This window comes from Arachis duranensis, chromosome 8 (genome assembly GCF_000817695.3).
Source record: "Arachis duranensis cultivar V14167 chromosome 8, aradu.V14167.gnm2.J7QH, whole genome shotgun sequence".
In the NCBI taxonomy this organism is placed as follows: Eukaryota; Viridiplantae; Streptophyta; class Magnoliopsida; order Fabales; family Fabaceae; genus Arachis; species Arachis duranensis.
The window spans coordinates 26,289,739-26,299,661 of NC_029779.3; positions in this window are offsets into that span (position 1 = coordinate 26,289,739).

The following is a 9,923-nucleotide window of genomic DNA, read 5'->3' on the forward strand; positions in this document are numbered from 1 at the left end:
TTGAATTGAATTAAAATAATAATAAAATAATAATATAAAAATAAATCTAAAATCCAATTCAATCTAACGGTTTACAAAAATAAAATTCAATCAAATCCAAATTAATGCGATCTTAATTAGTTTTTTGTTTGAATTATATTGGATAAGCGCTTTAATTTAAATTAGTTTAAATTTAAACACTTATATTGAGGATGGGTGTATTTTTCTTCTTTTAGTTTTCTTTTAAATTTCTTTTATCAAGTGTTCTCATAAATAATACATACTACATAAGATTATCATAGACATGTTGTACTATAGTTTATTCTTAATTAACAATAAATAAATAAGCAAAACATGTTTGTCATTGATAATTTTAAATGTGTATTTAATTTAACCTATTTTCTAGTCATAATTATTAGATGTTTTAGTTAAATCTTCAAATTATAATAGTTTCTAGCGGTTGAGCACTATGATTAAATGCTTTCCTTCAAATTAATGGGTTCACTAATGTAATGAACCATAATTAGTAGTTTAATATGGCAAGATGCACAAGATTTATGTATCAGAGTCTTCACCCTATTTTTTTACTCTTTTAGCTAGTATCCTATTAAATGTTTATTTAGACGCCATTAAATTAATAAAAAAATATTTTTTATTTTTTAGTATGTTTGACAAATTTTAAATAGTAAAAATAAAAATACTAAAAAAACATATTTTTTTAGAAGTTACAATTTACATATTATTTTAAAATATTTTTTATCTTAAAAATAATATATTTTTCACATAATAAATAAACAAAAAAATATTTTTATCTTATTTTACCAAAACATAATTAATAGATAAAAAAATCTTTTTATATGAGATATCCAAATATAAAATTACTTTTATTTTTATAAAAGATCTAACTAGTCATAATTAATAAATAAAAAAAAATTTTATATGAGATATTCAAACATAAAATCACTTTTATTTTTATAAAAAAATTATAAAAAAATATCATTTAAATTTTTTTTTCAAAAATAGTGCCCAAACAAATCTTTAATCTAGGTGTTTCACTATAAATAATAATCTTTTATTTTAACCCCCCAAAAAATATGGATCTAATAATTAAATCATATTTCATGCAATACAAAAGAATGTAATAAAAAATTTATATGATATCAAATTTTTCACAAAGCAAATGTAATATTTTAATTCGCCACAAATCAATTTGCATAAAAACAATATCAGCATATCATCAAATTGAACTTTAAAAGATAATATATAAGATATTAATTTGATTATTAAACTCAGAAATTTTCAAAAATAATTTTAGATTATTCTAATATATATTTTTTCACTAAATTAATTTTAATCAGGACAAATAAATTATTTAATACATTTTTTTCAATTAAATTATGATAACTAGAGATCAGAAACAAATCAAAACTAAGGAACCCACCAAAATTAAATGACATTTTTGAAGGCAACCATTTACGGATTTTCAATATATGGACTGCAAATGAAAAGGACTAAAGGAAAACTGTAATCCACTTAGCTCAAAGTATATGCTATTGTTTTTTAAATTCCTAGTTGAATCTTCAGGGTTTATTTTGATTCTTTTGTATAAAACACTACGACTAATTCATGAGTCATGACACTTATGTAAGACTAAATTAATACATATATCGTTAATAAGTAATAGCTCAAATGGTATAGTCTCTCCATACTCAATTAAAAAGTTGCGAGTTTGAGTCTCCTATCTTTGATAAAAAAAAATTAATACATATATCAAGTTTTTTCGAAATTGTATTCCACCAAAAAGTTCAATGTTTTTTATAATTCATTGGATTATCAGATTTTTTTTATTTAAATTATTACAATTAATTAATGACACTAAATTAACATATGTCTTAGTCTAAATATTTTTAAAATTGTATTCTACTGAAAAGTTTAAGGTCTTCTTATAATTTATTAGATTTGAATTTTTGTTTTTACAACTAATTAATAACACTTATATAAGATTAAGTTAATACATGTATTTAGTTCTTTTAAATTGTATTTTACCGAAAAGCTCAAAATTTTTTGTAATCCATTAGATTATTAGAGTTTTTATTTTTGTTTTTTTTATTTAAATCATTGCTACTAATTAATGACATGTGTACAGGATCAACTTAACACGTGTTAATGGAGTTCTTCCTCAATTGTATTTTCTCAAAAAATTCAGTCTTTTATGATTTATTAATTATGAAATTGGATAATCTTAACTATTGAACTCATAAAAATTAAACAATTTTAAAGGAAGAAAAATACTGTCACAGTTTTAATGTATTTATTTATTTAAATATAAAAATTTTTTTTGATAAAATAAATATTGTTTGAATAATATTAATTAAAATCACTTTTTAGATAAATAATTACAAAAAATGACATGACATTAAATTATAATATTATTTTTTTATGCATATTTAATTTTTTATATTTTTTTAGTATTTTTTATATAATATATTTTTTAGTACTCTTAGCATTATTGTTTAACATACTGAAATTTTGTATTATCATTGTAATTTATGATTAATTTTTTATTCAATTTATTCTATCTAATAAAATTAGTAAACCATATTATAAAAAAATATAATAATAAATATAATACACAAGAACTACTATTATAAGAATGTACAATATTAAACTAAAAAATAGTAAATAGTAAATAATAAAAAGAATAGAATTGATAGAATTTTTTTTTAATTTTAATGATGGAACGTTAACCAATGAAAAGAAAAGCTAAAATTTATTGCTTATTGTAAATCGTAAATTTAAGCACAAAAAGGTAGATACTACTATAAAAATTTTATTATTGTCTTCATATGAAAATGCTTCTTTTTTACCATTAGATAATGAAATGTATGGTTTGATTTTGATGTGTTACAAAAGTGTTTTTTTTTAGAGTATGGCTAAACAAATAAAGTACATTTTTAACACAAGAATCTTTATAAAAAGATGTTTTTAGCATCTTCATTTGAGTAGTTGCCAAATTATATTTACGATCACCAAAAAAATGATCAAATAAAAAATTAAAACTTTTAAGGAATATAAAGGTATTTTTTTAGTGATTCATTAGATTATTAGAGTTTTTATTTTTGTTCTTTTACTTGAATTACTACGATTAATTAGTGACACTAGATTGACACATGTGTTAATCAAGTTTTCTTGGAAGAGTAATCTACTAAAAAGCTCAAAGTCCTTGTATGATATATTAGATTTGAGTTTTTATTTTTACAACTAATTAATGACACATGTAGAAAACTAAGTTAATACATGTACCCATCTCCGGTTCTTTCTGAACTGTATTTCACCAAAAAAATTCAAAAAATTTTGTTTAATTCATTAGATCATCAGAGTTTTTATTTTTGTTTTTTTTTTAATTACTGATGCTAATTAGTGACACGTGTACAAGACCAATTTAAAATGTGTTAATTTTTTTTTGCTTAAACCACTGCTACTCATTAGTGACACGTGTACAAAATCAACTTAACACGTGTGAGTTTTTATTTTTATTTTTTTTGCTTAAACCACTACTAATTAGTGACACGTGTACATGACACGTGTACAAGACCAACTTAATACGTGTCAGTAGAGTTCTTCCTCAACTGTATTTTATCCAAAAATTTAATCTTTTATGATTCATTAGTTATGAAATTAAATAATCTCAACCATTGAAGTCATAAAAAATAGACAATTTTAAAAGAAAAAAATACTCTCACAATTTTAATGTATTTATTTATTTAAATGTGAAAATGTTAATATATCTAAAAATGTTAAAATGACACTTATATTAAAGACACTGTAGAGAGTCAATACATTTAATTTTGCTTAATAGTAAAATATTTTTTGCTAAAATATTTCATATTAGTGTGTATTTAGATTGTTAGTTATTTGTCACGTTAGAGTTGAATTATCATAATTTTATAAAAATTATTTTTATGTAAAAGTGAGTTTATATTAACATAATTTATATTTGACAATTCTATACTAAAATTAATTTTAATAAAATAAATATTATTTGAATAATAATATCAATTAAAATCACTTTTAAATAGATAATACCAAAAAATATATGACATTAAATTATAATATTATATTTTTATGTATGTTTAATTTTTTGATATTTTTCTAGTATTTTTTGTATAATATTTTTTTAATATTCTTAGTATTATTTTTTCTTAATATGCTGAAATTTGTTACTAGTATTATTATTTATGATTAATTTTTTTATTTAATTTATTCTATCTAATGAAATTAGTAAATCATATTATAAAAATAATAATAATAAATATAATACACAAGAACTACAATTATAAAAATGTACAATATCAAACTAAAAAGATATAGAACAATAAATAATATAAAAGATAGAATTGATAGAAAAAAATTTAGAATTTAATGACTGAACGTTAACTAGTGAAAATAAAAGCTAAAATTTATTTTTTACTATAAACCGTAAATTTAAACACAAAATCATATTTACGATCACTAGAAAAAGTGATTAAATTAAAAATTAAAATTTGTAAGGGATCTGAACGTATTTTTGTAGTGATTCACTAGATCATTAAAATTTGTATTTTTGTTCTTTTGCTTAAACTATTACGGTTGCTGGTATAATTCTCTCAGTAGGAGAGATCTCTTCTCTCACATAAGGAGAGTCTCACTAGAACGTTCGGTTCTTATCCAACAAAATTCTTCAATCTGTTCCTCTTCATAGAATCGCCATAATCGTTCCATACCTGATCACAATCAAAATACTTTGGTTAGGATTCTTATTTTCAAGGTGCTTTTCTGAAACAACAAGATATTGAAAATGACTACCTATGGGCTGGAGTCTATAGATGGAAGAGTGATCAGCTTCAATAAAGAAGGAGAATTAGGATATATAGCTGGTTGCTTAAATTTGGTGGGAAAAGTCATCACAGAGAAGGAGACAAGCTTCAAAATGTGCAAGAATGCTCTCTTGGGAATGTGGGGAAACCCACAAGGAGTTGCAGTCACAGATATAGGGAGAAAGAAATTGTTGTTCAGCTTTAAGGATATCAAGAAAGGGTTGCAGATTGTTCGGAATGGCCCATGGAACATCAGAGGCAATTTAATCAATTTGCAGCTATGGTCTGAGAGAGAATCGGTCTTTGATGTTAACCATGATTACATGGAATTTTGGATTCAAGTTCATGGGCTTCCTTTGGATTACATGAATAAGGAAATAGCTACCAAGGTAGGAAATATGATGGGAATTGTTGCTGAAGTTGAAAATCCTTTGGTGGATGGCATACTCAGAAGGTCCTTTTTACGGATTAAAGTGGGTATCAATATAACAAAGGCGCTGCCAACTGGTTTTTGGTTATCCAGAGAGGAAATGCCCAAGACATGGGTGTTTTTCAGATATGAAAGACTACCCAATTGTTACTGTTTCAAATGTGGGATAATAGGGCACGAGAAGAAGAATTGTAGTAAGCCTACTACCATGGCGTGCTGGGATCCAACAAAGCCAAAATACTCAGCTGGTTTGGGGGTGAATCCTGTTCGTCCTTTATCAACCATGGAGGAAGGTAGTTCATGGAAGAGTAGCTGGAGAAATGAAGGAGAAGTTGACCCAGCGCGTGAGCAACAACACAACAAGAAGGAGAGTGATGATAAGCAAGAAACAGGAGAGAGCGCAATTAGGGCTGAACAGTGTCCACAATAGGGATTAGAAGAGGAAGGTTTCTTGGAAAACAAAATGATGAGAGAGATAGAGAGGGTGGAAGTTGGAGTGCAGGCAGATAATGTGCAGGAAATCCCTGATTTTCAAGGATATGAGGAGGAGCAGAGGGAAATAGGGGCAGCCTACCAACTGAAAAATCTAGAAGAGTTGAGAGATGAGCAAGCAGTACGGGCTGTAAATAAACATAATCAGGAAAAAATTATTTTAAGAGAAGTTAGGAAGGGCAGCAAGGTTGGGCCAAGTTATGCTGATAGGCCCAATAAGATTGAGGCTTATGCTGAAAATGGAGGAAGAAAAGAATATCAGGCTACAAACCAGCCCAAAGAAAAAGATGTTGTTATAGAAGGATATGGGTTAGAAAGGAGTCAGGAGGATAGTGTGAACATGCCACAACAAAATCCAAGAGAGTTTAGAGGCCAAAATATCGAAAAGAAGAATGAGGAGGGTAGAGATGAAGCCCAAATTAAGTATAAGAGTCCAAAGCACACAACAACTGGAGAAGCTCTCAGAATAATAATGGGGGAAGAATTACAAACGAAAGAGCTCAGCAACCAAAGGATAACTGAAAAAGGAAGGGACCTGATCAGTATTGAGGTTCAACCCAAGTGGCACTGGAAGTATAGAGAACCAGTAAGAGAAAAAATAGGTGCTACAGATTATAAACAAAAGGAGAATTAGGGGACAGGAGAGGAGGCTGCATACTATGTGGAGCTATCTAGTGATGAAGAAAATGGAGAAGGAGCAACTGAAGAAAATATAAAAGAGATTGCAAGATGGGAGATAGAGCTTATAAAGAACATAAGCGAAGGACTGCAGCTTAAAAGGAAAAGAGAAGAAAATACTCTGAAGTTGATTATGAATGAAGAATGGAAGGAGAAAGAGACAAAAAGAGAAGATCAAGTGCCAAAGAAGCAGAAAATAGCAGAACAAATGAAAGGAAAACTGGTAAAGTACTTAGAAGAAGGAACCGATTCACTATCTTTGGACATAGTCATGGCTGAGGAGGCGGGCCTTATCATGCCCCCAACTCAACCATGATTGTCTTAAGCTGGAATTGTCGAGGGTTAGCAGCCACCTCGACAATTTCAGAATTAGTGAATCTGTGTAAACAGATTAAGCCGGCTGTTATCTACTTAATGGAAACTAGGGCTAAGGTTGATAAGATAGATAAGATTAGAAAAAGATTACATTTTGATGAATCATTTTGTGTAGAACCCCGAGGATTGTCCGGAGGTCTATGTTTACTTTGGAAATCTAATATTAAAGTTGATGTTTACCAGTGGAGTAATAATTTCATTAAAACAAAAATGAAGGAAAACAATAGAGAGGAGTGGACTAGTATCTTTATTTATGGAAATCCTATTTTCAAACAAAGGAGGAAACTATGGAGTAATTTGGCAGAGGAAAAAAGAGACCCAAATGAGCCGTTAGCTTTCATTGAAGATTTTAATGATATTTTACATCAAGAGAAAAAAATGGGCTTACATCCTAAAGCAAGGGTACAATTAGAAAAGTTTAGTAACTTTGTAAATAAAATTGGACTTATTGATATTGAATTGAAAGAAAATAGGTTTACCTGGTTTAGCAATCCAAGAAATGGAGTAATTATTAAAGAAAAATTAGATAGAGTTATGGTGAATTGGAGATGGAGAAAAATTTTTCAGCATGCTCAGTTAAAAGCTTTGCCAGCTATACGTTCAGATCATTGTCCTTTGGTCTTGAACACAGAACCAAATGACAGAGCAAATAATATTTTCAGGTTTGAGACATTCTGGACAGATCATGAGGATTGTGAAGAAGTTATTGAAAATAGTTGGACTCAATCAGGAGAAGAAATAAGAAGTTGGAATAATTTCAAGAGGAAAAGAGAGAGATGCAGGGAGGATCTAAAGAGATGGAGTAAACAGAAATTTAAGAGAGCGGATAAAGAAATAAGCAAATTAAAGGAGCAGCTTACAATTCTGCAAAACTCTGACCTTAAAGGAGATCAACAACAAAAAGAGAGGAAGATTAAGGAAAAAATTTCTCAGCTTTGGAGACAAGAAGAGAAATATTGGAGACAAAGGTCCAAACTTAAATGGCTGAGATGGGGAGATAAGAATACAGCTTTTTTTTATGCTACAACCATTCAGAGAAGGGATAGAAATAGAATTGAAAGGTTGAGGAACAGTTCTGGGAAATGGATTCATGGAGAAACAAATATTTTGAATTTAATCGAAAATCACTTTAGGGAACTGTTCACTACGGTGGAAAATTTTTTTTTGAAAAGTGCATTAAAGGAATACCCAGAAAGGTTACAGATGAGATGAATGAAGAACTAAACAAGGAGATAAATATGCAGGAAGTTAAGGAGGCCGTGTTTAGCATGGGGAGTTTAAAGGCTCCGGGACCAGATGGTTTAAATGGTTTATTTTATCAGAAATATTGGCACATTATTCAGGAGGATGTTTTAGCAGTGGTGCAAAATTTTTTTGAGGATGAGACTATTCCAGAAGATATTAATGAAACCATAGTGGTTCTCATACCTAAGGTGGATAATCCGAAAAATTTGAATCATCTTAGACCGATAAGTTGTTACAATTTTATTTATAAGATAATATCTAGAATTTTAGTAATCAGGTTGAAAAGGATTTTGGACATTATTGTGTCTCCAATTCAAAGTGCTTTTGTGGGAGGGAGAATGATACAGGATAATATCGTTATTATTCAGGAAGCGTTTCATAAAATTGGAAAGAAAGGAAGAGAGGGGATGGAAGATTTAGCAATAAAATTGGATATGAATAAGGCATACGATAGGCTTGAATGGGACTTTTTAGAAGAGGTATTAAAGGCCTTTGGATTTTGTCAAAAATGGGTGAAGATGATGATGAGTTGTGTTACAGGAGCTAATTATAGGTTTAAGGTGAATGGTAAACTAACAAAAAAAAATCAAACCACAGAGGGGATTAAGGCAAGGGGATCCGCTTTCACCCTATTTGTTCATTATTGCGGCTGAAGTTTTTACTATCTTGATGAATAGAGCGGAGAGAGAAGGAGATATTACTGGTATGAAATTAGCTCCAAATGCTCCAAATTTAACCCATCTTTTGTTTGCTGATGATTGTATCATTTTCTCGAAAGCTAGAGAGGAGGATATATATCAACTTATTCAAATCTTAAATGTTTACACGGAAGCCTCCGGTCAAAGAATAAATTTGGATAAATCCGGAATAATATTTGGGAATCATGTTTCTATAAATACAAGAGTACATATTGAAGAAATTCTTGGAATATCTACTTGGGATAATCCAGAAAAATATTTGGGCCTGCCTGCGAAATGGGAAAGATCTAAGATGAAAGCGCTAGAATGGATAGAGGATAAGGTTAATAAAAAAATTGAGGGATGGAAAGAGAAACTCCTTAATCAAGCTGGGAAAGAAATCCTAATCAAAGCAGTGATTCAGGCTATACCTTCATACGTCATGAATGTGGTGAAGCTGCCAAAGAATTTTTGCAAGAAATTAGAAGGCAAAAAGCAAAATTTTGGTGGGCTGGATCAGGAAAGGAGAGAGGAACACATTGGATAAGTTGAAAAAGAATGACTAAAAGTAAGAAGGATGGAGGGTTGGGATTTAGAAATTTAGAGAATCAAAATATAGCATATTTGGCTAAGCAGGCATGGAGACTTGTAAAGAATCCTGAGGCAATATGGGCAAAAATTTTAAAAGAAATGTATTTTCCGGATGGAAATTTTTGGGAGGCAAAGGCAAAAAATGGAGACTCTTGGGTTTGGAGAAGTTTAGTGGAAGGGAAAGACTTTATTAGAAGGAATGGAAGATGGAGCATTGGAGATGGAAGTAATATTGATATATGGAAAGACAATTGGATTATCGAAGGTGGGAGTATAAAGAATTACTGGGATAATAGGATATCAATGGTTAAAGACTTATTAGTGGAAAGGGGAGGATGGAACGAAGAGTTATTACGACAGGTGTTTCCCCCTAATATAAAAGATAAGATCCTAAGCACACCTATAAGTCTCATCAATAAGGAAGACTGTTTCTTCTGGCCACATAGATTAGATGGAAATTATACTATAAAATTAGGATACTACATTGCCAAATATGAAGAGAGAGTTGGTGAGGATAATTGGGCATCCTCCAGTGATAATTTCAAGGAAGTATGGAGTGAGATATGGAAGATGCAAATACCGAATAAAATAAAAATCTTC